Source organism: Haliaeetus albicilla, chromosome 2 (assembly GCF_947461875.1).
Source record: "Haliaeetus albicilla chromosome 2, bHalAlb1.1, whole genome shotgun sequence".
In the NCBI taxonomy this organism is placed as follows: Eukaryota; Metazoa; Chordata; class Aves; order Accipitriformes; family Accipitridae; genus Haliaeetus; species Haliaeetus albicilla.
This window is the reverse complement of record NC_091484.1, coordinates 5,045,430-5,072,347: the sequence shown is the minus strand read 5'-3', so window position 1 is coordinate 5,072,347 and position 26,918 is coordinate 5,045,430. Positions and strand designations below refer to the sequence as shown.

Genomic DNA, 26,918 nt, shown 5'->3' with positions numbered 1-26,918 from the left:
AATGTTGTCCTTTATGAAAGAAAAGGTTATCCACAGCCTGTGGTCCTTCATACTCTGTTGAGCATGCCAGTGGTTGCCTACTTGTGGTGAGACCACAAGGATACTGTGTGCTTTTGTGGGTTCACCGCTGGCCTGCAGTTTATCTGAACTGTTGGTGTGATGGGGAAGGGTGGTGACCCCTTCTTGATTGTGTGTAGTATAGAGTGCCCTTATTGAACTCTGCTCTTCATAAAACTGGTTTACTTGCATTTACAAGGAATGGTAAGGGGAGGGGAGTAAAATGGCCAGAAAACACAAAGAAAGCTAGAAGTTGGCATGAGGTGGCTTTGATGGACCCACCCTGATTTACAGCATCTGAAGATTACACCCAGTATATTATAGGCAGTGGATAAGGATGGAGGCAAGAAATGATTATTACACATCAGAAATACTCATGATTTTTGTGGTTTAATCGGAGATGTGCGTGTTTTCTGTATATTAAATAGTAGCAGTTGGTATGAGAAAGTCTACTTACCAGTCTACCCCCCCTTGAAATGTTTTCTTCATTCGAGTTGGGTTGTTCCTCCTCTCTACCCTATTTACCCTAACCAGTGAAATACTAATGAAATATTCTGTATTATAACGTAAAGTTTTTCTCACTCCCCTTTTTCCTATGTATTTTCTGCTTAGGGTCTTTGAGTCAAATACAAAAAAGTGAGAGAAAGCTTAACTATTTGTTGACTTTCTTCAGAGTGACCTGGATTGTGAGAACCTCTAAGGTGGAAAACGTACAGAGCATTCACTCAAGTGTAAATCAGCTTAGGAAATATTTTAAAGACTGTAAAGCTCCGTACCATATAAATATAGATATTTGGGGGGTCATGTTCACCAAGCAAGCTGGTATTTGTAGTAATGAATAAATATAAATATGAAGTTGAGATGCTTCAGCTGATGGAGTGGTGAAGTGGTTGTGTTCAGTTTACAAGTGGAGCCGGTTTTCTGAAGCAAGATGAGGTCAGACTGTATCGGTTTAATAGCAAGCAAGGTACAGACTTGGAGGTATGGTTATTCAAGAACATGATGTCTGAGTGGGTCTTGAGGAATACCAAATCAGGCTCAGCTTTGATGAGCTAACTTTAAATATGAGAAGTTTAATTATGAGTGATATGGCATTAATTTTAACTGTTCAAACAATACAGTATTTCACTAAGGAAAGAAAATATATGCCTCATGAAACAACAAGCGGGATCATTTTATAAATCAGCCATTGATTTTATGACATACACATGACAAACTTAGGATGTTAATCATTGTTAAACATGTTGAATGAAAGACACTGATCTTCTTTATGAAGAAAGAGAATAAACAACTTCGCAGTTGTAAAATGGGAATCAAAATCCATACAGAAATTTTTTTTTTCAAAGAATGTACTGTAAAAAAAAAAGTATTTCTGTCATGGCAAGACTGTAGTGAATTAAAATTTCTGATTTAAAAAGGTGAGAATCTTATTCAGTCTATTTCAAAAGAAAATAACTGCTATCTTAAGTTAGCTGAAAAATTCAGCAAGCCCAAAACCATTTCTTTGGCAGTGGTCTCTAACACATGTGTAGGGAGTATTAGAAGTTTGATTCTTCCCTGATAAATGTTTTCAGTGATCAATGAAAGACCCTCTGCACTTCTTAAAATATTTTGTATTGATGATGATCTTTTGTAGTACTTCACACTGTTGTAAAATCCCAGTATCTGATTCCATTTATACCTGACATTGCAAATTCTGGTAGTTATTCAAAGATATTTTGGAGGTAGCGAATAGAAAAAAGTAAAAGATATATCGGACTATTAAGGACATGTAGATGAAAAATGCAAAAACTACTTACCCTGATAATGTGTTATTAAGTAACAAAAATTTAGTTTGATGTCAAGACAGAAATCCATCTTTCTGCCAAAGTCTGGAACTAGCTATAGCTTTTCTGTTTTGCTGCTGCAGCAATCAGGTTTGCCAATGTAAAATCAGGCTCCTGGACACAGTTAGTCCCCAGTGTTCTTAAACTCAGCGACTAGAGACTCAAAGTCCTCATTACCTTTCTGATCTTTGGTACCAACATCAGTGTATAAGACAAGACCTATATATTTTAATTATGTATACTTCATCGTGACAATGTTCTGTTCTCTCCTGTGGTCAGAAATGGCACGAAGCAGTGCTATGTTGTGTGATGTGCTCATGCACTGTTAAACCTGAACAGGATCACTAATTATAGGCAGTAATTAGCATTAGGATTTTTATAAATCTTTAAAGAGTATCTCTATATATGTAGAAAGAAGACTATAATGTTGATCAAGCATGCATCAATGTTTTAAAAGAAATATTCCTCAGCCTTCGTAGTTCACCACATTGTATGATAGGTGTTTCAGCCACGACTAGCTTGGGCTTGAGGTGAATTAATGTTCGCATCTTTTAAGGGAAAAAAACCAAACTAGCAAACCAGAACAAACTCCCAAACCCAGCCATTTCCAGCTAATTTCTGTCTCTTCTCAGTCCTGGGTGAGCTAGAGAGACTTGTTGACATTTGAATCTCCACCTCCTGATTAGCAGGCTCTGCTCCACAGCCCGTGTGAGAGCATGAAAAGACATCTGTGGCCAGGCCAAATTCCTGGAGAATGGCTTGTTCTGGTGTAGAGCCAGTGTGGGGGGCTCTGTGGGGGGCTGAGGATTGCTGCAGCCGAACGGAGCTCTAAACCTTTCTGCTTGGATTTGCAGGAGGTGACGCTACTATGGATATTAATCCCTGGCTTTAAGATTACGGCTTGTAATAGGGAAACCAGTTCCATGTTCTCAACAGATGGCAAATGTTTTCATCTACTTTTTTTGCTAAGTAGGTTTTATCCTCAACAGTTTTTATATTATTTCCACCAAATTTTCTTGGATGCAAATACTGTGTTTTTATTTCGTTTTGGTTCTTGCTTGGCTATAAAATTCATCTTAAATAATGTGGGTTATGCTTGTTTTAATTTTCCACTATCATTTTAACACTGGCAGCTTAAAGTATATTTATGATACAATCCAGTGTTGGAAAATGAGCTGTAATATACATTATACTCAGTTTCCTAGAATGTAAAAATATCTTTGCAGTTATATTCTAAGCAATAACTGTCCTCAGGGGCTAAAAAAGCACATGCAGTTTACTTTGTTTCTTAAAGTTAATCATCACAACTCAAATGTAAACTTAAAAAGCATTAAATGCTGAGATAAAATGTAAGGAGTACTTTGTGGTTTAAAACCATGAAAGATAATACAAAACATTTTATTGCAAAGGGAACTTTGTATTTCCTTTTGCAGAAATACGCTCTAATAACTGATGATCAGACTCTTGCATTGGCCACATATAAAGCTACAGTGACAGAATACCAGATTAGACACAATGAACTGCACCATTCTGGCTGAGTAGCCAACCAAGGAGGAAACGGCTGAATTCCTAATTTTGATCCAAGTGACTTGTTACTTTTCATGCTCTTCACCCTATGTCTTATCTCCAATCTATTGAGAACATAAATGTCACTGTTGTGGTTTTTTTATTTATTTATTTTAAGTATATTTTGGAAGTAGAGAGAAAACAGCAGAAAGATGAAACAGAACAGAGATTTCACTTACCTTCGTGTTTTCAACCCATGTGTGAATTTCCAGGACCGTTAGTAGAAATCAGCCGGCCAAACGCCCATGCAGCACTTACAGTGTTGGGCAGCCTCCTCTGACTTGTTTCCTGCATGATTCATGACTCTTTGCTTGGTATAAATAATTCGAATTCTGTTTCTTGCTGAGAGAGTTTGAGTAATGTGTCTTCAGAATGGGCTCAATCCTTAAGTGGGGAAATACCAGCATTAAAAGAAATGGCCTTTTGGTCAGGACCAGCAAGTTGTGTATCACAGAATACTTTATTTTTGGAAAGTTCTCCACAGATCAACTGTAAGAAGAGTAAAACAGGATAAACAGGTTGGCTAAAATACATTTAAAATAATATATGAGAAAAGGAAGGGAATAATCTTTCTCATTAAATGAGCCCAGCAAGTAGGATGGCATTGTTAGTGTGGTAGAAGGGATATTTCCCATTATTAAGCATATTCATATGACACGAAATGTCTGAGACTGAAAGCAATTTATATGTAACTTAAGGAATAATCAATATTGATTTGGAATGAAGAATGCTATAATCTTGTTTTTGAAAGATTCATACAACTGCAGTTGTGTGAAAACTTGATTCTAGTACACCTTCCCATGCAGCAATGGACCATAATGATTGATTACACATTAAAAGCAGTATTTGGGTGAAAAAATACGCTACGCAGATTCTCAACTCTCTTTTCCCTAGCTGCGTTTGCTTTCTCCTTTCAGATGTGCAAGCATGAATGTTTCCAAGAGGGGCCACAAGCATGCTTAGACCCCGGTAATGTAATCATACCTAACACTTAGATAGCAGTTTACACCTTTGCAGCACTATACAAATGAATGGATTCATTCTCAAAACACCTTTGAAAGAAGAACTCTTTTGAATATTGCATATGAAGAGGGATTGATGAACAATCATATTTGTAACCTATTTTTCATTTTCCAGGAACACTTGTTCAGACAAGTTCCTGCTTACAAGGTGGTTCATGAATAAGGAAAACATTTGTAAATACTCAAGCAAAATACACTGTATGCACAAGTGTTTGCATCAGTAAAATTTTATCACTTTGAAATCTCTTTTGGAGATTAGGGAACAAAAGCAAATTCTACTTTGAAAGGTTACCGCAACACATAGTTCAAGGTATAAATGATATATACTCAAAGTAGTGGTTCTGGTAAGTAGTATATATTGGCAGCTTTGCCTGGTATTTGGTAGTGCGTGGACATACACTTTTTTTCTATTTGCTGTAGCTTGTGCTTCAGAATCTAGGTTTTTATTAACTGCACTAAAAAAACATTCCCCCCAACACACGAATAAAGCTGTGTTTTTGCTTGAAAAACTTACCTTCAGAGTCTGAAAGAGAAATGTGTAATGATTCATTTTTCATTTCTGCAGCCAACTAGAGGTAAAAGTTCTGGAAAAGGCGTACTTTGTATCTTGCGGTCTTCTGGATTCTAGTTCAGGAGCCTGGTGGTGGAACTGAACCATCAGTGCTGCTTGCCGTGTCAGTGCTGAGTAAGCCACAGCAAGAAAAGGCAGCAGAATAATGTTATGAAAAGCTACAGAATCTGGTAAGAGTAGCTTTTGTCCACCCAGTTTGCAGCTAGTGGTGCTGGTTATTTCAAAGAAGTTTTCTGGTTGTCTGGAAAGGCATTGATTTGGGCTTCTCCTACAAAAAGTCACTGCTTAGGGCTCTGTGAGGAAACAAAGAGAAATAATTCCTTTAATGTTCTACTAACTTTGAGAAAGCAGCACAGCGATACTCCGATTAGCACACCACAACAGGGCTTTCATTTCTCTCAGTTTTAGTGCACATACCTTCTTTTGCTACCTCAGCTACCTCAGTGTATTTGACTGAGAAGGTTTTTGATTTCGCTTTCTTTTTTTTTTTTTTCAATCACTTCCTAATTTTCCGTACGTCTGGCACTTGGTAGGAGTTCCTGTGCAATAGGTGTGAGCAGACCTACTGTCTGAAATCCGTCCAGCCTTCTCCAATGCTTTATCAGTTTATTACAGGAAAAGTCATCCTTAGGGGCTTGTGTGTTAAACACTTCATTTGAATGTGCATAGTAGGACTGTTGCTTCCTGTGCAGTGCTTGTGTACATATTTATTTTTGGGAAAACCTGCACAGGAATATGGCAACTTTGCTGCACAGCAATCCTCTGGCCAGAGCTGTGGTTTTGGTTATTTGTTGTTGCTGCTGAGGTAGTGCAAGTTTCTGGGTAATTATTGAGATAAAACATGACATTAGCTATTGCCACGTAATGTGACAGCTGGTCTGGATCACCTATACCAACAGTGGGTGGAAGCAGAATTGGTGTGCACGAGGCATTGCCCATGTGTTGAGGAGGATGAGGGTTATTTAATAACTGGCACAAAAAGAAGTGAAAGCCCAAAGTAAATGTGGAAGGTTTCCAGTATCGCCAAGATTGCAAGGAAGAAGAAATTTGTACAGCCAAAGCCTAAATTAAGAATGTACTTGGGAATTGTGCTTGTTCTCAAGACTTCAATCCACATGTGTGCTCCCCCTGCTATTGCAGCATGTTGTCTGCTAAAGTTCATTGGTATTTTTCCAAAGAAATCCTGCTGACCAGTTGCTGTAGATTGTGCTGTACAATTGCTCAAAGCCACAGTACCTAATATTTGAAAACATTTGGAGTCCTAGATGTAGTTAGAGGTGTTTGTTTGCAGTGGACAAGAATTTTGCACAGAGGTTGCTGGACATCGGGGAAGCTGTTTATCAGCAGATGCTCTATTTTTCTAGTTCAGGATTCAGAAGCAGTGAGTTTTATCGTGGGCTTGGAATCCAAACAAACTGCTACTGTGGTAATATTGTAGGTTATTATATTAAAATATAGTTTGTCTATGAAGTACAACCTTCTTTTTTTCTAATTTCTGAACATTCCTGAATATTTTTACTTAGTGGAGATGATGAAGGGTTTCCACGCTTAGGTGATTAAGAGGACCAAGTTCAGAACCTGAGCCTCAGAGATGTATTAGCCACACACAAACAATGCTGTGAAGAGAGGAGGTGTGTTGCCATCATGGTAATTCCAAACGGATTTCAAATTTTGACCATAAAATAGTTCTTAAGGCAGGTTAGATGTGATTTTTTTTTTTTTTTTTTTAAAAGTGCTTCTCTGACCTGAGGATAACTTCCTGGTTTTCCTCTTTTAGAAGTCCAGATCTTTCATTTTTCATCGTGTCAAATTCCTGAAGAGGTTTGTCTTTTAAATTCAGATGATGTATTGGCTTGGAAATAAATGCATGAATGCCAAAATAAATCAATGAAAGAGTATCAAAAATAATAGAAATGAATGAGGGAAACATCACTATAAATGGGAAACAATGAAACCCTGATCATTCCAATTTGACATCCATAAATTCGCAGTGAGGCTGTACGTACATTAAGTTAACCATGCGTATAAGTGTTTGCAGGATTGAGATCTGACGTAATATTGTGTCACAGAAGTGCATACTTAAATGCATATACAAATTAAAGCACATATGAGAAAGTAGATCAAAATGGAATTGAGTAAACAAGACTTAAAAATGTGCCCAAACTAATACTGTTATGGAATTCTTAATTGAAAACAGTTAGGAGCCTATTTTTGTGTATGTAGTACCGTATCTAAGCAACATGTACCCATTATTTATGGGATATTGCAATCAGAGGAAATAAGATTCTCCTCTTTGAAAATGTAAAATGGCTTGATACATTTTTGTTTATTTTTCAACTCCCTGAAACAAGGTGACTGCGAACAGTTGCATGGTATTATGGTGCAGATGGTTTTGAAGACACTAAGACAGGGGTCAAGAGACTGTAGTTCTCGCTCTGCTTGTGACTTTCCAGGTTACCTTCAGAAACCTACTTCCATCTACTTTTTTTTTCCTTTCTCTTTTCCTCTGCTCTTTATAGTCATGGTTTTGGAGGGCATCGCTTCCTTTGGTTTATTTGTATGGCATGTACTGTATGCTTGGCTCTTGTCCTTAGAATAGTTCTTGCTGTACTGTAGTAGTATGAGAAATGGTGTTTAAAATGACTGTTTTACTAGAGCAAAGCTCAGCTTCGTTCCTTCATCACCTTTACCAGTAAAAAGTGGTTTTGTCCTAGGATCTTACGGCATGACATTATCATTGTCTTCCTCCTATGGCAGCAAAACCCTCCTGAAATTGGGAAAACCTCAAGTCAGAAACAATACAGACACATTGCTTAGAAAGACTCAGTCCTCATGTTTTAGTAAAAAGAATCACCATTCATAGAGTCCAGACCTGTAAAGATGGGGCTCATTTCTGGTTTATATGCATGTAAATTCCATGATAGTCAGGTCAGTGCAAAAACTCACCTTTGAACCACATCAGGAGAAAGAAAAGAGATAGCACCATGCATAGCAGTAGCACAATACCCTGGTCCTGAAACACCTGCTTGTGTTCTGCAGGCCTGCCAGCTTTTGGACTTTTTTAATCTTGCCACTCTCTTTTCTTTTTTCTTTTTCTGTTGGAACAATAATAAACCTATGAGAAGAGATGGCTGTTGTCATGCTGATCTGAGGTTTGAAAAATGTGAGTTGGCTTAAACACAGTTGTGGGGACTCAGTTCTTGCAGAGCTAGGATGGTCTGGTTTTTAATCATTCTCTGCCACCACCTCTGCATGCCCTCCATTTCCTTCAAAAGTCTATACTGAGTGACCCAAAGCCAAAAGTGATATTGTAGCACCAGGCAGTGAAATCGCAGGTATATAAATTATATATCAGGCAAGCTCTGGCTATACTATAGAGAGGCCTGAACATGTACAGTAACATTGCCTTGCGAGTCACCTGTCTATAGCGGTCAGCAAACTGCTGTCCCAGGGGTGACTGTAATAGACAGCCTTTGGATGAGTTTGTTTGGCAGCCTGCTGACCCCAGGCTCCGGTACTAATCTCTGATCAGTAACCATCTGCTCAATGCAACCCAAACGACTAAGCACTTTTCTAACTGTCAGGGATGACCTGGAGAAACTCATGGGGGAAATAAAACTATCAGCCACTGATTGGAATACTGATAGCCATCATTTAGTGTGGTGCTGCAGGAAACCAAATTATGCCTGCCTTGCTGCTCAGTGATATTGTCGATTTGAAGTTAAATCTTCTTGATCAATCCAGGCTCAGTTTTGCCACCTTTTGTTGTATTGAATTACACTTCCTAATGGGAATGGTCTCCTGTAATCCAGTGGTATGCATCACTCTATAAGAAAGTGCAGTTACAGGATGTGGTGTTTTAAAAACAGTTTGTGTGTTTTCTTGCCTTATTTGCACCAGGCTCTGATCTGAGTTTTTATGCAAGTCTGGAGTTAGTTCTTCAGAGTGAAAGGTATTGTGGTAGTTTCACTGTGGTGCAAACATGCAAAGAAGTTGTTGGGTCATTGGAAATCATTGTATATGGAGGAGAGATTTACTTTTGACTTGTCCAGCTCTTTAATTTGTCATGGAGGCAGAGCACAGAGGCTTTTGTAGTTACTCATCTTTGAGCAGGAAGCAGACTTTTTGGCTCTGACATGTGTAAACTGATGGAAGCCAAACACCTACAAGACAAATCCTTGTCAGTCACCATCAACTAATGTACACAATTTCCTAAACATCTGTTCAGTCATTACCATATTAAATCTGTGGTACCACAAATGTCTGCATGTTAAAACAGAGATCTGTATTTTAGATGCCCGAATTGAGTTTTAAATGTTAATTCATTACCTAGGTCACAGGACACAGAGAGAAGTAAAGTTGTTTGTGAAAACTCAGTGACCAGTACTGCAATCCTCTCTTGGTGTTTGCTCTCGTAAAACTGTGGCTGGCTCCTGCTGGGGTTCAGAGTCAGCAACACAGTCTTTGGCCTTGTGGGAAGGGTTGATGACAGTCTGTTGACACGCGTAATGCAGTATCATGGTGATACCAGCCAACACAAAAATGATCATCCACCAATGCATCATGGTATTCTGTACCTATGAGACTGGTCTTCCTGACCCTCTCTCTGCTGCCCTGTGTGGGTTGGTCTGACACTACTCTGCATTGTCTGCAGAAGTCAGGTAGCATATGTGACAGGTTAAAGGGTATTAAAGGGTTAAAAAAGAGAAAGGTGTGAAAGATTTTCATGCAGGAGCTTCTTTTGTTCAGTGTGCCATTTATGGGAATTTTTCTTCCCAGTGGGCAAAGGTTGTGCAGGAATAGACTTTAATATTGGTTATGTGAAAGATTGAAATACTGATGCATATTCCCAGGCAGAATGTGTTGCGAGTGGTGGGCAAGCGCTCTGTAGTCTTTCCTAAATCAGAGCACCCTGCTTCTTACAGATGAGTCCTGGATAGGAGTGCATTTCTGACCATGTTCAATTTTTTGAAAATGCAAACGGATTTGTCATGCTAAAAAGGTCACATGAAGGAATTGGAGCACTGGAAAGAAGGTTTAAAAAATAAATTATATGTAGGTAAAGGAATTTCTTTTCTGTCATCTAATTCTAGGCATGGATCTTTGAAATGAAGTCGGCTCATGAATTTATAGGGATTGACTTATAACCATGCTATTTTACTGTGTCGTCTTATTTTCATTCTTTGTTGATGCAATGATTACTGATAGCATGTAAAATAGTTTCTCTTTCCTGCTAAAGAGTCTCCTTGCAACTTGTGCAATCACTTGTACCTTGACATTTATTCCAAGATGCACTTAATACCTATTTTTATATATATATATATATATATGGGTCCTCCTTAGCCTGAATAGTTCTATAAATACTGAAAAGAGCATGAACACCTCTTTCATATGGACTGGCTCAGGAGAAGAGCTGAAAGATGGACTGTGTTTTTCTGGGTACTTGATGACCACTAAAAATTTACTGTAAACTGCCTGGAAAGTGAGGGAATGTATGGGAAGAGGGAGATGCATTTGACGGAATCAAAATGATGAGGAGAGATGCAGCGATCAGAAGTGGGGAGACTTCTGTGAGGGAGTTCATGCACTGAGCTCAGGACTAAAGGGAGTATGTGGTGGGATAAACAACAGCTAAACTGGAGCTGGCAAAGGTTTTTCCTGCAAGAGCCCTCAGTTTTTCAGTTCTGGTGCTGTCTGGTGGCCCCAATCCATGATTCGGCTCCTGGGCGGGATTGACCAAGCAGCTCCCTTAGCAAGTCTCAGGCAGCCCGAGCCGAGGCTGTGCTCAGATCTTGCCTGGGCTTGTGGCCAGGGGTGCTTGGATGCCAGTCGGCAGCGCTTCAGAAGGGCAGATGGAGCACAACTCTTGTGCTTTTGTGTTTCCGTCGCCACTTGTAGCACACAGTCAGAGCATGGTGTACCTGGCTCCAATTTCCCACGTGTGGAGGGGCAGTCCGCTCATTTCGCGTTGGGGCTTTGCCTGGCGGCACGACCTGGCTCTGTTCCCAGCTCCAATGGGCTGGGAGTGACGGGCTTTCTCTGGTGTGCATCAGCCAAGGGCTCGGAGGAGGGCGATGCCAAGTCAGCACACTGGCTGCTGGAGTTGGAAGATGCTGACCCATATATTGTGTTCTAGCAGTGCCTTTCTTCCCTGCCCTCCTCTGAGGGCACCGCGCCTGGCTCGAGTGCCATAGTGCTGGGACTTGGTGCTGGGCAGTGCGTCTCTGCAGCCACAAACTGAGCAGCTGGAACTTAATCACTCCAGCTATCCTTAATTAAGCCTCTGAATACCCCTATCTGCTAGCCAAGTTAGTGTTAGCCCAGTCCTACAGATGGTGAAACTGAGACACAAGGAGGTTAAGTAACTTGCCCAAGGCTGTGCAGTGAATGGTGACAGATCTCGGATTAGAGCTTGCGAGTTCTTGGCTCACAGTGGCTCCCGCGGTCTGCTGGACCGTGCTGCCCAGCCGACCGGTTTGGTCATGCATGCTGCTTGCATCAGAGCTTTCTCAGCCATAAAATCCTGTCTCCCGTCTCCGGAGGAAAATCTGTCATCCTCTCAGCACAATCAAATCACTGAATGTTTTGGGGTTTTTTCATTTATTGATGTAGTTTTAACTGTTACTTCAGCTTCTCAGATGATTCCCCCAATCCTCCCTGGATCACCTAGCTGATCATAAAGGATACTTTATCATTTATGCTCTACCTGAAAAGTCCATAGGTGTGGAATAGCTTTCATTGTTCACATGCTATTTGAACTGCATCATGCCTTTAATGTGAAATCACAGGCTAGCTGAGGAGCAGTTCTTTTTATATGCCTTATGGTCAGTAAACAGGTGCTTTGCAAATGGTGGGTGGTACATCGGTATCATCATAGGAGATACTGACACAAATACTGGTCTTGCACAAGAGGCTGTTATTTTTCAGAGATACTTTGTGCTGAAAAGGTCAAGTTTTCCTGCTACAGGCAGTTGCATTTTTCACCAGTTAAATTCCTGACTCACTCTGGAGATGCGTTCCTCTTCCGCCATTCCGGGGGAGGCTCCGTCAGCTGCTGCATGATGCTTTCCCCAGCCCCATCATACCACATCTCTCCATAGCACAGTGAGACCCCAGAGTGTAGCAGACCCCTTCCATCCTCTGCTTTGCCTAGAGACCCGGGTGGTTTCTCACAGCCAGCATCCACACCTTTTCACTACATAGTTGATGTGGATGACTAGGGAACAGGGACCCCTGCACCAGCCACAGTATGCAAAGGAAAGTCTAGGTGCAGCCTCTGCAATGCTGCTGCTGCTGCAGTGTTTTCTGCAGGGTCTCAGCTAGATTAGGGTCTGCCCCATGCTTGTATCAAATGCCTTGGGCAGCGTTGTTTGAGGATGATGGGGTGCACCCCTCGAACACTGGAGTGAGAGAGGTGCCATTTGGCCCTCAGATTTCACGTTGTGAAGCAACTTGTTCATGTCATAATCTCCTAAGGATTTAAAGGGCTAAAAAAAAAAAAAATTTGGTTATGTGATTGTAATGCCGTGGATGGATGACAAAGAGCAGAACACAGCTTCTGGCTACCAGGCTTTCACTGCAAACTCTGCTTCAGATTGTTTAAATGTTTTTCCCTTTCATTCTGCATGTTGTGCATCTCCACACTTCCAGCTTCCTGCCACTACGACAATATGAAATGTCAAAAGAGAAAGATTATTCCTGCAGTATCTCTAGCCCAACTGGAAGCAGTAAGTGCCAGAAGTGTTAGGCAAACGCCTGTTCTGACTAGGCTGCCAGCTTCGTTTTGCCGGCCCAAAAGGTTCAGGTAGGTTGAGTAAGCTTTGGATAAGAACCCACGCTTCTGGGTGCTTATCTGAACTGAACAGCCAAACTGTTTGAGATCTGCCCGTTGCTTCTTGAGACCAGATGTAAACCCATATTGTGCTTGCAGGGATGGAGGGAGAGCTGGCATGCTTGTTTATGCATACTTAACTGTTATGAGGATATTAATGACTATTATTTAGCAAAATTCTACTATTAGGACGCAACTTTAAAAGAAGTATTTCTGATTACTTATTTTCATCTACTTCGTTCTCTTCTCACTTGATGAGAGCTGAGTAAATAATTCAAATATTTTCCTTTGAGGAATTCTTTATTAATGATTTGACCACAAAATCCTTAGAGTGGTTCCATATTTGAAATTATTTGTAAAAGTCTTTGATGCATCATTCTGGGGTTTTGCTTTCTTTTTGGATTGCGATTATTGCCAAATTTTGTGATACTGGATTTCTGCGTTATCCCATGCTTTAGCTTCCGTTTCTGTATTTGACTGTTACACAATTACCCAGCACAGTATAAACTGAAATTTAGAATTGAATACACAGTTGGAAATTATTTACAAGCTCAAAATCTGTTGCTGTCTTATTCCTCAACGTTAGCTACAAAACCTGAATGCTTGAATGTTTGTAGGAAGTGGTAACAAAAGCTTTGTAAATGTTGTTGAGCTGAATCTGCATCTTGGCTTTCAAATTCAAGAAACCTTTCCTCCCTCACTCTCTTATCTCACTCTAACTTCTATTGTAGTTCAGATTTACACAGGCCTTGAGTTTATCTGTAATTCTGACTGCATTTACCCTACTGTAGTTTGCTGTCTTCACAGTCCATAAATATATTCTTATACCAACAATATATGGATACCCATCACTGCTAATGGGGAGCACAACAGCAGTTCAGAGCACAGAGCGGGAAGGAGAAGGTGAGAAACAAGGATTATTCTGCCCTTCAGCAGGTGGAAGCGCAGCTCCGTTTCCCACTTTGAATCCACGATGGCTCCTTCACCATGTAATAACACAGCCATGTCAAGGGAACCAATAAATTTTTCTGTCCCCAAAATAAATACATAAACAAATAAAAATCCCTGTCTAAGAGCTTGAGAAGGAAGGAAGTACAGTATTGAAGAGAATTAAATTCAAACCTCAGGTGTGCTTCAGGCATTTCAGGACAAAGAATCACATTGTTCTGGGTGGGACTTCAGGGGAGCAGAGGCCATCATTTGTCATCATCATCACTTGGATTGAAGTTTAGAGGGTCTGAAAATGTTTTCAGAAGGAAAGTGGTACTATTGCTGGTTTGGCAGAGCAATAAAAGGAATACTCAAATGTACCAATTAAGAGGTGTGAATGGCATTTTTATGGCTTTGTTCTTATGCAGACTTTCAGCACAAGTGCATCCTGTATTGTAAGCCTGCTTTGGTCTGAAATGATTCACTCTGATTTATATTGTTTAATTAAAGGCTTTTAACATTTAATTATATTGGGAAGATAGCATTGGTGCTTAGGTCAGTTTATGGCACAGGAAATAATCTTATTTTTATTTTCTAGGCCGTGATTGCAAAACAGAACTTCAGAATCTCCCGAAGTGGGCAAACCTCCCAAAACATTAGGTGTGCAGAATTGTGCATGCACTTGCACAGCTTGCATAGCAATCCATTTATTGCACTTACCTGCTTTGCATGCATAATCACATTAATTACTTGGGCAAGCTAGCTATGCATTATGCGTATTTTTACAATCACTTGTACTGAATGCTTGTAAATATAACTGAGCTTTTTCTAACTGTAGTATATAATGTAATGAGAAAATTATCTGTGGAGTGGTAAAGTGGTAGCTTCTATATTGCCAGGAAGGATTTCCAGCATGCAGCAATTCTAGCTGTGAACATATCTGATTAAATTACATGAGTTTAGAATGAAAGTTGAATCAGAAAAAAGTATTTTCATCTTCTTACTGAAGGCCAGAATTTTCAAACTGGGTGTTCAGTATTCTGTAGCAATTTTTCTCTTCTTCATCATAATCCCCCCAAATGATATAAGTGAAAGATTGCATAAAATTGATACATGTTTAACAATTAAAAAAAAAAAAAATCCAACTGACAACCATCAAATTGTACAGTACATATTTACCTTACAGGAGATGGATGTATTCTGCAAGTCCACTTAGCTTTTTATCTTAAATTCTTGGATACAAGCCTACCCTTCCAAAACTCTCAACACAAAACTCTCACAGGTTGTCTCTATCCACCTGCCAAAAACTGTTGAAGCAGAAAGGGGAAAAGATGAAGACTGCAAAGAATCCACACTTCTTCTGTCACTCAGAGATAACTAGAGTGGCTATCTTTTCTCTTCCTGGCACTGTCATCTTTCTTACCTTTGGTACTATTGTTCTTTGCTGGTCTCCAGTTTTTGTCTTGATTAAGTATGCAATTTGAATATTGGTGCAAGACTCATTCATTAGATGATGTCACGATTTCCAGGCACTGCATATGTTGCATTGCTAGGTGGCACTTAGCAATGTTTGGATCCCCATCTGTTACCTCAATTTGGCACACTGTGCCTGCACTTTAAACTCTAAAATGTTATGACACTGTTTCCTACGTTTCTGGGTGCCAGGTGGATTGGAGCCATTCCTCGAAGGATGTGCCTGTGCAGTGTAAAGGAGTAAATAACTTGGAATGGGCATTTGTCCTTGCTGTGAAGGACTGAGGGTGTCATTGTTCAATAATCAGCACAACCGAAGCCAGCTACTTCCCAGAGTAATACCCCAGCTTCATGTTAATTATTTACTGAAAAGATGACAGCTATTTGGACGTTGTTGACTGTGGTTGTGTTTATTTCGGTAAACTGCACACGTCTCTTGTAGCAGAGGTACTTTCCCATTACTGCATCTCAGCACATTGCAGAAGTACATGGTTGTGTTAACTAGGTAAACTTCCCGCAATGTGTCTGCTAGTTTGATAATCCCGTCACAGCCAATTTGTTCTATGTGTCTGTTCTCCACGTAAAGGTAGTGAGAACTACATCCCTCCTTGTCTTTGTGTCCTTTCTGTCAGATGATTACTTACCTGGTAAAGCTTTGAAACAATTCTCCTCTCTGTCTCTCAAGCCATCTTTGCCATCCCCCTTTCTCTATATGTCTTCCGAGTTTGTTAAAACTTAAAATCTTTCTCTGTTTTTTCTTCACCCTTTTTTCCCTGGCTTGGGCGGAGAGTTGGGCCGGATGACCTCCCAAGGTCCCTTCCAACCTAAATAGATAGTGGTCTTTTGCTCGTGCTCTTCCTGCCTCTCTTCTCACTGCAGGTTCCTAGTGGGCACCTTAGCAGCTCGTATGGAATGATAAGCGCTGGAGTGGTGAAGTCGAAAGCGAGCGGTTTAATTACGTTACGCAAAAAAGATAAAATCCCCTCAAAATAACTTCACTAACAGTGACCTAAATACTCAGTTCTGTCTGTATTTCTCCTAAAATTCATCAGAATTGAACTCCCCATTGTGTTGGTATACTTGAGAATTGGGTTAAAAGAGCTTGAAACTGGAGGAAATAAACTGGTTTGTAGACAGTGCAAATATTTCAGTACTGACCTGTTTCCAACACGTTATTTTTAGTGTATGACATTTTGCATCACTTTGCATTGAGATTTGATGTGACAGTATTAATAAACTTAAAATGAGAAGAAGAAGAAGAAAACCCGTTTTTTCTGGCCAAGTACTGCTTAAAATACTGTGGTCTGAAAGAGCTAAGGGTAGGGACCAGGAGAGTGGCACCCTCAGGGGCTGGTGTTTCCCATATGATACCTATAAAAAGATATCATGTAACAAGATGGTACATCTAACCAAACCTCTCAAAATCATTTTATAATTTAGCAGTCACCGCCTGAGGAGCCCAAGGGATTTAAGCACGAAGAACAGCGGAATAAAGCAGAATCCCATTAATGGAAAGGACAACAGGGCTGGAAAAATTGAGCATTGTTTTTGATAAGCTGTTAGGTTTGCCCTGGTCTCACACACGTCTCCTGATGGCAGGCTGGTGACTCTGACCTGAAGGGCCCAGCAATTATAAAACCAGGTCTATCTGCACCAAGCAGGGAGAAGCAGCAAGAAATAAGAACAAGACGTCTGCTCTCGGGCAGCACAGTGTAATAGTAAATATGCTGTTACTGCGTGCGACTGCAGTGCCAGGTCCTGGTCCACAGACAGGAGGTTTATACTTAGAAATTCAGCTCTCATGTTTGCTCCACTGCTGTGAAAGGATCTTGTAAAAAGCAGGTTATGATGATGATTTTTTTCCCATAATTTTTCTGAATTTTCTTACTTCTAAATATCTTTAGTGAATGAGCTGCTGAACAGGGCTGACTACAACCTAATAATGTGGTTGGAGTCAGTAGCTAAAAGTTCACAGAGAAAAGAAGAGGGGGAAGAATAGTGCTTAGAGTTATGCTGTGTTATGCAGAACTTATGTTGAAGTATGGCATCTGGCAAGGTATGCCTCTTGGTCTGTATATGACAGGCAAAGTTTATTTCACTTAATTTGCTTTAGCAATCTTTCAGGTATTTGCTCTCTCTTTTTTTCCAACAGAACTAGAGTCTAAATGAAGTTTACTCCCTGCGTTCTAGATCATGATTGAAATACAGCATTGAAAAATTGAAATTACATGTCTTTTTCACGTTTGGTGTTTTGCATTTTTCCCAGAGTTTGCACTGTGTAGATGTTCACTCTGCAGAGAAAGTAACAGAGCCCAGAAACTTGACTCTCAAAAAATTCTGCTTTCAATGAGTGTTTGGTACGTAGTTGTTGCCCAGTTAACCACAGCTTTCTCCCCAACAGTAGCTGTCACCAAAACCAGAGAACGGGTGCTTGATTGAATTAAAAAACTTATGATTTGGGCAACAGTTGAACTGTTGTCATCCTGTCCTGTTTTATCTAAATGGTAATTACTTTCTTCATGTAACTTAGTGAGTAGGAAACGCTGTATGTTTCTAAAACAGATCTAAAAAGTGGGCACGGACATGATGCTAAAAAAAAAACCTGTTACAGTTTACAGGAAACAATCTTTTTCTAGACAGTTACAAAGGAGAAGGGACTTCAGTGCTGAGAAGATGCATATTATTAGCTAGAGAAGAGGCCAGTATATCCAGGGGTTTAGCATCTTGCTAGTTTGATAATGAAGTACCAATTTCTGTTTTCCCAAATTCTGTTTGAACATTTTCCATGACCAGTTTTTTAAGTCAAAGAAATGTGTTAAGCATAGTCATCCAAAGCTAATTCCTGCTGTTTTGGAGAGGAACTTCTCCATTTATTCTTGACTGCTTTGTTGTTTTCCTTAACCTGACCAGATGTTTGCTTTTTGCTGTATGGGGGGAAGAAGGTTCAGACAAGAATGTACAAAGAGATTTGAAGTTGGTCGGAAAGGTGACCAGCTTGAAATATGACTTGCTTGTCCCTTAACTCATTCCTTTTGAGAAAAACAGTGCTACTCTCTGAATGATAAAACTGCACAGTCTGAAAAATACATTAGAGAATAAGAGATTTGGGGGCTACCTGGCTGAGTATATAGTGGACAAAGTTTTAAAATTCAGCATCCATTGAAAATCATTTCTTTTAGTTATTTTTTTAAATGTGGTCTCTGAAAATACAGAGCTAGTAAAATACAAGCCATTATGAGACTTTTTTTTTATTTGTTAATGGCATTCTTTTCTGTGTAACTGCTTTTGACTTCCCTATGACCTGCAGTTTTAAGTACAGCTTTTGTCTAGAGGCAATAGTGATACTAAAGCAGTTCAGTTTCTCTCTCATGTACGTACTGTACATTTAGAAACCGCTGAGCCAAATTTAACCCTACTGTAAATCCCTAAAAGTGAAATTGCACCATATGAGAAGAGTGAGTTTTAGATTGTGACTTAGTGAGATAAACAAATGCTGGTTTCTCAGCGTGAAGAGAATGAGATGCAAGGCTAGGATAGGCTCACCCTGTAGCAAGGCATGATATGCAGCCATAATCATTGCATCCTAGAAGAAGCACTTGGAAGCACAGATGTGTAAGCTCTGCAATAACTGGATGTTTATATCCACTGTTGTGTCCTGGATGAAGTGCTATCCATGTTGCTGGGATTGCCACTTCCTCTTCTGCCACCTTGCTATCCCCATCATTATAAAGCTCCATAAAACTTGTTGCTCCAAGAAGCACCTGGGTAGAAACAGATTCACAATCCAAGTGTGCTCGTGTCTGCGTTTCCAAGGGTGTGCATGACGTGCTTCTAAATGGATTGCAACCCATGGCTTATTCTAAGGGGTTTTTTTTTTCTTGTGGATTGCTTTTCTGTAGCACATAGGCAAATAAATCGTCAAATGCCCAGAAAACTGCTGTGAGTGCAAACACGTAATTAGTTTTAGATAGAGCATTCATTAAAGCAAGTCACTGAGCTCCTTAAGAACTGTGGGCCTGATCCTCAGGATCCTGAGCTGCTGTAGCATCCTGCCATACCTGCCCTGCATCTGGGAGAGGAACTGTCTGTGAAAATGGCGTGTGAGCTTTCCTAAAGGTTGTGGGCAATGAAGAGCACTGCTTAAAAGGAAAACTGTTGTCTAAAGTGATATAACGTCTTAGGGACTGCAAGTGGTTTCAAGCCCTCTCTCCCTTACTTAGATCAGGTTAAATTCACTTTCTACCTTTAAGTAAGTAGGAACTGAGTTTTAATTGTGGCTGCCTACGGGTCAGCTGCAGCTTGGGCTTGTGATTGATTGAGTCCTCCAGAGCAAGCCAAAATGAACACAGGATAGTCAGCAGGAGTAAACTCAGGCCAATTAGTTCCCAGTGCTATCGGCAATGCTATGGGAAATCCATTTTTTTATCAGTAAGACTGCAGCTTGCATCAGCAGTCTCCACTCCTCATAAGCAGATCATTGACTTATAAATTCTTCTGGTATCTTTGGGATGTTTTTATCCTCTAGCCTATTGCATGTACTAAATTCGAGGGGACATATCACTAGCTGTAGCAGTGGCAAGGCTAATACTTTCTTTCGGAATATTGTGTTATATGTCAGCTGAAACAGCAAATGCATTTTTACGGTGTGTTTTGCTGTCACAGGGTTGCATATAAGAAACAGAACATGCTCCCACTATGTAGCCTATGTTTCTCCCTTCTGATTTAATGGGGTAAATGATCAAGGTTTCTAAAACTGTGCTGAAAATTGTTACGTATTGCTACTCATTTAGAAAGCAGTAAAGCTTAGGAAATCACGGCAATTGATTAAGCATCTATCCTAAATTATAACAGAGCAGATCTTCATGCCGTGTCACTGGTAATGTGTTTATGGGATTGAGTGTGCATTGCTGCGTCCTTCAATTTAAATACATACTGCTGCATAAGGAGTATGTATGGGACTCACTGTTGAAAATTGTTCTTACCAAATATGGGGCAAGAGTCCAACTAGTCGCTGGAATTGGGGTGGGCCAGAACTGACTGTTGAACTTCTGGCACATCATCCCATGCTATTAGTTGCATGTTTAATGTCCTGCCTCTGCTGGGAAGTTGGCCCCATTCTGCAGCTATTTTCCTGCAGTCAGTCACGCGAGGAGTATGAGGTAACCGTTACCACTTACAGTGCCCATCTGAGGAACATAATGATTTCAGCAAAAGTTTCACTGGCTTGTGTAACGTGTCTGATTTTCAGTCAAAATATTTTTGTTTATTGTTCTCTTAAAAAATACTTGTTTCCTTTGTCTTTCTGAAAGTTTCGTCAAAAAAATTAGCTAGAAAAGGGAGCAAGGAAATGTGAATTGATAGTTAAACTTGTAAAGCATGAGAAATCTGTGGGATTTAATGACACAGGAAAATTAGAACCTCCCTGGTCTAGAGAAGTTTTAGAGCAGAGCAAATAATAGTTTGAAAACCATTTTAGCCCATCACGGCATCTCATAATACTTGCAGATAGACTATATATATTGCACGTACACTACTATACACCAGCATTCATGGGCCGGTATGCTTTTTTGAGTTACTCCTGCATAAATGGTTAATGAGTAAATTAGTGATCAGAAGTGTATTTAATGTTTGGTGATAGAAGAAGGTGCATTTAATGTATTTTCCAAGGAAGCCGAGACTTGGGGGGCCAGCACACTGATGTGACTTTGGGCAAGCATCTTGTAAAAGCTAGTCAAATGATAGGAAAAGATCTGATCCCTTTCCTCATCTGCATGTTCAAGTGCATAGGGTTTTTTTTTTTTTCTGACAGCTCTGTCATTTATTATCTGTGCCGTACCTTTTTTTTTTTTTTTTTTTACTGCAGGATGGTGCTATTTCCCCATGATCAGCCAACTGTTTTGCAGGGGCTGTCTTTCATGAAATACGTGCACACTGTCAAACACAGTGGGCCTGATCCAAGCTGGGATACAATCATATTGCTGCTAACAATAAGATACACAGTAAGATTTATTCTTTTGATGGAAAGAAATGAATCTATCAACAGTTTAAGAGAAGCAAATGCACCTTCATGCATCATCAAGGGACATTTGTATTCTAAATAGTGATAGATGGGCATTTGAGGTAAAAAAGGTATTTTATCCTTGTTATCAATCACTGTCAGTTGGAGGTAGATGTCATTTCCTGTGAGTTGGATTAAAGCAAGGACAAGAAGAAAGAGGTTGAGGTTTTCTTCCTGACTGTGTAGATTAGACATGTTTGCGTTCACAAATCCTTTAAACAAAGTGCTTATTGCTCTAACGTTTTCAAGATGTTCTGTAGCGTAATGATTTGCCTCAGGTTACTCAAATTACAGTTTTAACGCAATGAAGTGATAGCAGTAAGTGCTAGTTATTCTGTATCCCTGCTGGGGTTTCACAGCCAGAGGATACCTGGCCTGTTTGTTGTCAGGGTATTTGGTTTTGAATGAAGACAATTGTGAAGATTCACCCCTTCCCTGTTACCTTTTATCCCATCATGATGAAACTAGGACTTCAGATTATAGGGAAGGACCCTGGGAGTTAACTTCAAGTAGACTGTAGTTTTTTAAGTATGAGGCTGTTCTATGACTAATTTATGCTTTAATACTTTGCTTTTTATCACAAATGGTGGTGTGAAAACAGTAAGATGTTAACAAAAGACTCTGTCTTGTTTTCTGAATCTCCTGGGAATGTCTCAATTCAGGCATTTTAATTTGGGTGGTGTTCCTTCACGATACAAATATGAGGCAGGGGAGGAAGGGCGTAGTTTTGTCCACTGGCCATGAAAAAAGTTTTTCTCAGAAGAGAGTTGTGCGGGAGCAGCATGCTCCTTACGTCCTGCTTAAAGCGCTGTTTTGGGTCAAATAGTGTGTAGGCCTGTGTCAGCTCTCTGAGCACAGGTAGGCATTTTATCTCAGTGCTTTTAAAAAGTGGCTGGTTGACATTTGGCTCCGGAGTTGATATGTTTTTGTTTACCCAGATATCTTGGATGTATTCATGGCCAGGATGACTTCCCTGGGGTGTCTGTGCTGCTGAGTAGCTGCAGATACAGGAACCTAATTGCTGTGTTTTCTTTGTCAAAATCCACACCTTGGATAACCCCTTTAACAGTGCTGGAGCTTGGAAACAAGTCCTCACATAATCCACGTTCTTGGGTAACCAGATAAAATCAGAGGCAGAGGAGCTACTACAGGAAAGGGCAGGCAATGTGTGATAAGAAAGTAGAGAGCTTTGGGGAGCAAGATGGCTCAGTGATAGAGTCCCCTGGTGTCGCCTGTACTGCTGCTCGGCTGCAGTGGGGTGAGGGGGGGTCAGCGGTGCAGATGACCCGGGGGGCATACAGGGGAACACACAGTGGGTTTTTCATGCCTCTTGCTTTCTTAGCCTTTTCATGAAGATCAAATAATTCTTAGGTACTCCTGCTAGGCATTGTCACTGGTTTTTCTTTGCTAGATTTAAACAAATGTGTAGTGTGTAAAAGCTTCAAATCAGTGAAGCAATCTCCGTGCAACTGTAGCTTAGCTCTGCTTCCCAATCATAATGTCTCTGAAACGGAAGCATAATGCTTATTTTCCATGCGCTCGTCTGCCTCATAGGCAAACCCCTTGCATTTGAGTCGTTCCCAGTCCAACAGTGCCAAAATGTATTTTTGTGAAATAAAATGGCTAATTAGATCACATAAACTTTCAGAATGTAAAAAACAAAACTGTAAAACAAGCAGCTGTGCACTTGAGGTTCATCCACCCCCTTCTGCACAAGTTGTGTTTTGATCAGCATGAAGACTAGGAGTTCATGGCATTCACCCTTTCTGTGATCCAGCCTCAGTGACATTCTTGAGGAACTGCCTTCTTTATAAGAATCAAGCATTTAACATGGTTGGGCAGAAGCCCAGCTCTAGTTTTTTCTGTAGCACCTTCTTGTAGACATCAATACAAATTCACCTCTCTGTACTATGCAGAATGATGTCCCTTTATTGCAGTCCTGTGTCTCTAAAGGAACATACCACGCAAAAGGAGAATTCGGAGCTTATACTCCTTAACGTGGGAAGGAAAAATGCTGCCACCTTTCTTTGTGCAAGTTTCCTATTGAGAACTGATTTGCAAGGAAGAAAAGGAACATCTTTCATTGACTGAAGAAGTAAGGTGGATATTCCTTACTGCTGTTATCTGGCATATTTTAAATAACTCTGCCTGACAAACAGTGAGTATTCATCATTATCCCTGCATTCCCACTAATGCTGAATAGTGCTTTGACTTCCAAAAATGCCTGCATGCTCCAAAGCCAAAGGGGCTGAAGTCGATATGAGAGAGACTTCTCCATGCTGCCTATTGGCATTGCAAGAACTATGGGCCGCAGTCGGTGTTACATACTCGTTGGCCCAGTCCACTGAGCCAGGAGGGATCTCTCATAAATAGGTGTGCTGGCAAGAGAACTAATAGCTAGGCAGCTCCCAAATTCAACTGGCCCAGGATTAGACGCAGCCGTGCAGCAGCGTGGTGCTTGGCTGTCCTCGACAAACAGTGGGAGGGTCTTTGCACAACCTCCTCACCTCAAATGCACGGAAAGTTTCTTAAAATGCAGTGAGGTCTCAGCATGTGCTACCTGAGCCCAGCATTTCTCTTTTCTTTTCCTGGTGTTTATGTCCTTCGCTGAAAAATTATTTCTGGTCTTAGAGTTCACATCATCAATATTTACATTTGTTTCTAAAACTATTAAAAAACAAATAGAAAAGGAAAATAAACACACACAAGCAGTAACTGTACTGAGAGGGGAAAAATAACTTGAAAGATCCAATTTCTAGTGTCAGGATTTGACTTTGTTTTTTTAAACAACTTAGCTTCTGAAATTATGAGTAGATGGCAGCAATAATTCAAGAGTTCTTAGATTCACAATGCAATCAACAAGTCACTTGTGTAGTCTTCCTTACCATTTTGAATGGTCTTAGAAAGACAGAAAATTATGTGTTTATAGAGATACATGTATAATAGTATGTATCTGTGTTTAATGTCTGCTAATCTCCATACTTCATAGAAAAAACCCAAGTTTTTCTGAACCATTTTCTTCTTTTGAGGCCGTGGATTTTTGCTTCTGACGTAGAATATACCCCTGTGTTTTGCAGCTGTTATTTTTTACCGTGTATTTATTTCTATTCACTGATGATGTGCTACTCCAAGACCTATGCATGTAAACTGCTCCTGAAAACACTCTGCTCAGAGGTTCTATTGAAATCAATATGAGAATAAAGAACAAATACTTGCCAATTTGAGCTCTGGGTGCTTACAAATACAGCTGTAGTGTGGAAAAGATTATAAAAGCTCAAACACTTCTGCTTTTGTAGTTCTACAGAAACGTGCCATACTGTGGGGATAAAATCTATACCTCAGCATAACTGTCTCAGGTAGGTAATTAATATTATCATCATCATTTTACAGATGGCAAAAAAATGGCAGCAGAGGAGCTGTAGTTCCCCCAAGGCAAAAAGGCATATTCAGAGCCGACACTGAAATTCAGGTTGGCTTGATCTCTGCTCCTCTTTGCTGAGTTCTCTAGAGCTGATGCCGAAGCAGATGCTGTACTTAATTTTCATGTTCTCTTTCAGTCGAGTGAGGAGCACAGTTGCTTCTCAGCTTTCTACCTCGTTAGTGAGCAGTGAGAGATATTTCCACCGGGCAGTTCAATCCGTTCAAAATCTGAACTGCCATTTTTCTCTTCCTTGACTTCACAAGCAACCTATCTGTCCTTCTGCTCTTTTAAAAGTGTTTTGGCCTGAAGTGCATGGGCATTTCAGACTTGGGGAAAAAAAATGCCGTTTGACTTACTATCACAGATACTTTGGAGATGTGAAGTTTTCCCCAGAAATTACAACCTTTCCTGAACCTTTCATTTCAATTAAAACAAGAGGAATGTGCAGTGTTAGTGCAACACCCATCGTCCTGGCTACCCCGCTGGCACAGGTATGGCCATGTGATGTGAGCATCCCAGGGCTGTGGCAAGGTCTTTGCAATTCATGATGGTTTGTCCCCGGGACATCTCCAGCAGTGCTCCCTGGGAACAGTGGCATCAATGCTCCTGGCGCTGCTGGTTGTTCTCTTGGTGTCCGCCCAAGCACAGTGGAGCCTGCGGAACAGATTCTGTGTGCTGATAGACACACACTGTTGAAATAAATGTAAGGGCTGGATAGCCTGATCATAAAATAGAAAATTGCTGTCCCAGTAAGAGCATAGTCCTTCCCCGTTCTTGATACCTGGAGGGGTGCTGCTGTCAGAACAGCAGGTAAGAAAAAACTAGAGGCAAATATCAAACTCTTGTCGGAAAAATAAGGGCAAGAGACAGAAGTTGATTTTCCATAGATTTCACACTGAGACAGTCTTGAATAGAATGTGTTTCTCAGTATGTTAGGACTAATAAAAGCATTTAGTTATTTATACAGAAGAGCTGAGAGTGGTTCACAAAGAAGAATAAACATTAAATTACCATAATTCTTCCTTCTTTCTTTACAATAAAATGCGTAAAGGAGCTCTAAGAGCCCAGGAGAAAAGACCAAGAAAATTTTTAGCTCAAATGAGAGCAAGGGATTTTTTTCTCAAGCAAAGATTTCAGAAGAAATACTATTTAATGTTTAGGCCTTGGAAAGTAAACACATTCCTTTGTCATGGTCAGTTCAGCATACAAATAGTACTTAGCTTTTACTGTGAAAACGTCCACTCTAAGTTACGTTAGGGTTTTTTGTTTTGGGCACAGTGTTGTAGGGCCAGAGTTTAATTGGAGTTATGTCTAAGGCAAGGGACTCTAATGGTGGAATTTGTCTTCAGCCTGAGAGCTGGTGGTATTTCATACAGTCAGTATTCAAAGATTTATTTCAATCCTAGCCTTCATTTCTGTTACTGACCCAGTGAAAGGGAATCTGCAGGCACTGAGCACTTCTCCTTGTCCAGTGACATACTTGTTCATGTGTCCAGTTCATATGGATCAATAAAAAGGCTTTCCTGAATGTTAAAGACAGCAGGCTGGAACTTTAGGTTATATTCAGCAATAGAAGAGGGCAAGGAATAGAGATTATTGGTGATGGGTTGGAGAGTTCCCTAATGAGCACTTTGGTGGAAGGGATGCTTTGAAGCTAGAAGTAGAGTACAGTCAGCATTAACTTATGCAACCTGGTGCTGTTCAAGAGAACACAAATGGACAAATGAGCCTACTTTGAAAGGTAGCCAAGATTTTCTCTTCTCGTTTTGAATAATCCCTTGATGTGTTGGAGAAAAGGAAACAAGGGAATAATGTATTTTAATTCAGTGAATGTTGTGCAGGAAGAATAGCCTATGACCTGATTCAACTTAAAAGAAATATGCACAAATATCCACTATTTCTCTGATAGGCATTAGCCCAACCATTAGACAGTATTTTGAGTTGAGGGTGGGAGAGTATATTGTCTGAATGCAGGGTAAATAACTAGCATATGCTATCATTATTTTTGTTGTTTGTACAGCTCCTAGCACAATGACTGTATGAGTTGACCTCTTTAGTAGTATTGCAATAGAAATAATAGATCATGTTAATAAAATAATTTTAAAGTAGAAGGAATGAAGAAAGAACAAACTTGCAGAATGCTAAATTATTCTTTGTTTTCAT

The 26,918-nt window shown here is 40.2% G+C and overlaps 1 protein-coding gene and 1 long non-coding RNA gene across 2 annotated transcripts in view; both read left to right on the top strand.

Moving 5' to 3' along the window:
- Positions 1 to 26,918, top strand: part of CDH4 (cadherin 4) — a 468,099-nt gene that overhangs the window by 159,623 nt on the left and 281,558 nt on the right. The gene's annotated exons all lie outside the window — the stretch shown is intronic.
- LOC138689324 (uncharacterized) overlaps positions 14,400 to 26,918 on the top strand; it is a 51,473-nt gene continuing 38,954 nt past the window's right edge. Inside the window, exon 1 of the long non-coding RNA XR_011328196.1 lies at positions 14,400 to 14,463. This is a non-coding gene — a long non-coding RNA (uncharacterized lncRNA). The remainder of the gene's footprint in view (positions 14,464 to 26,918) is intronic.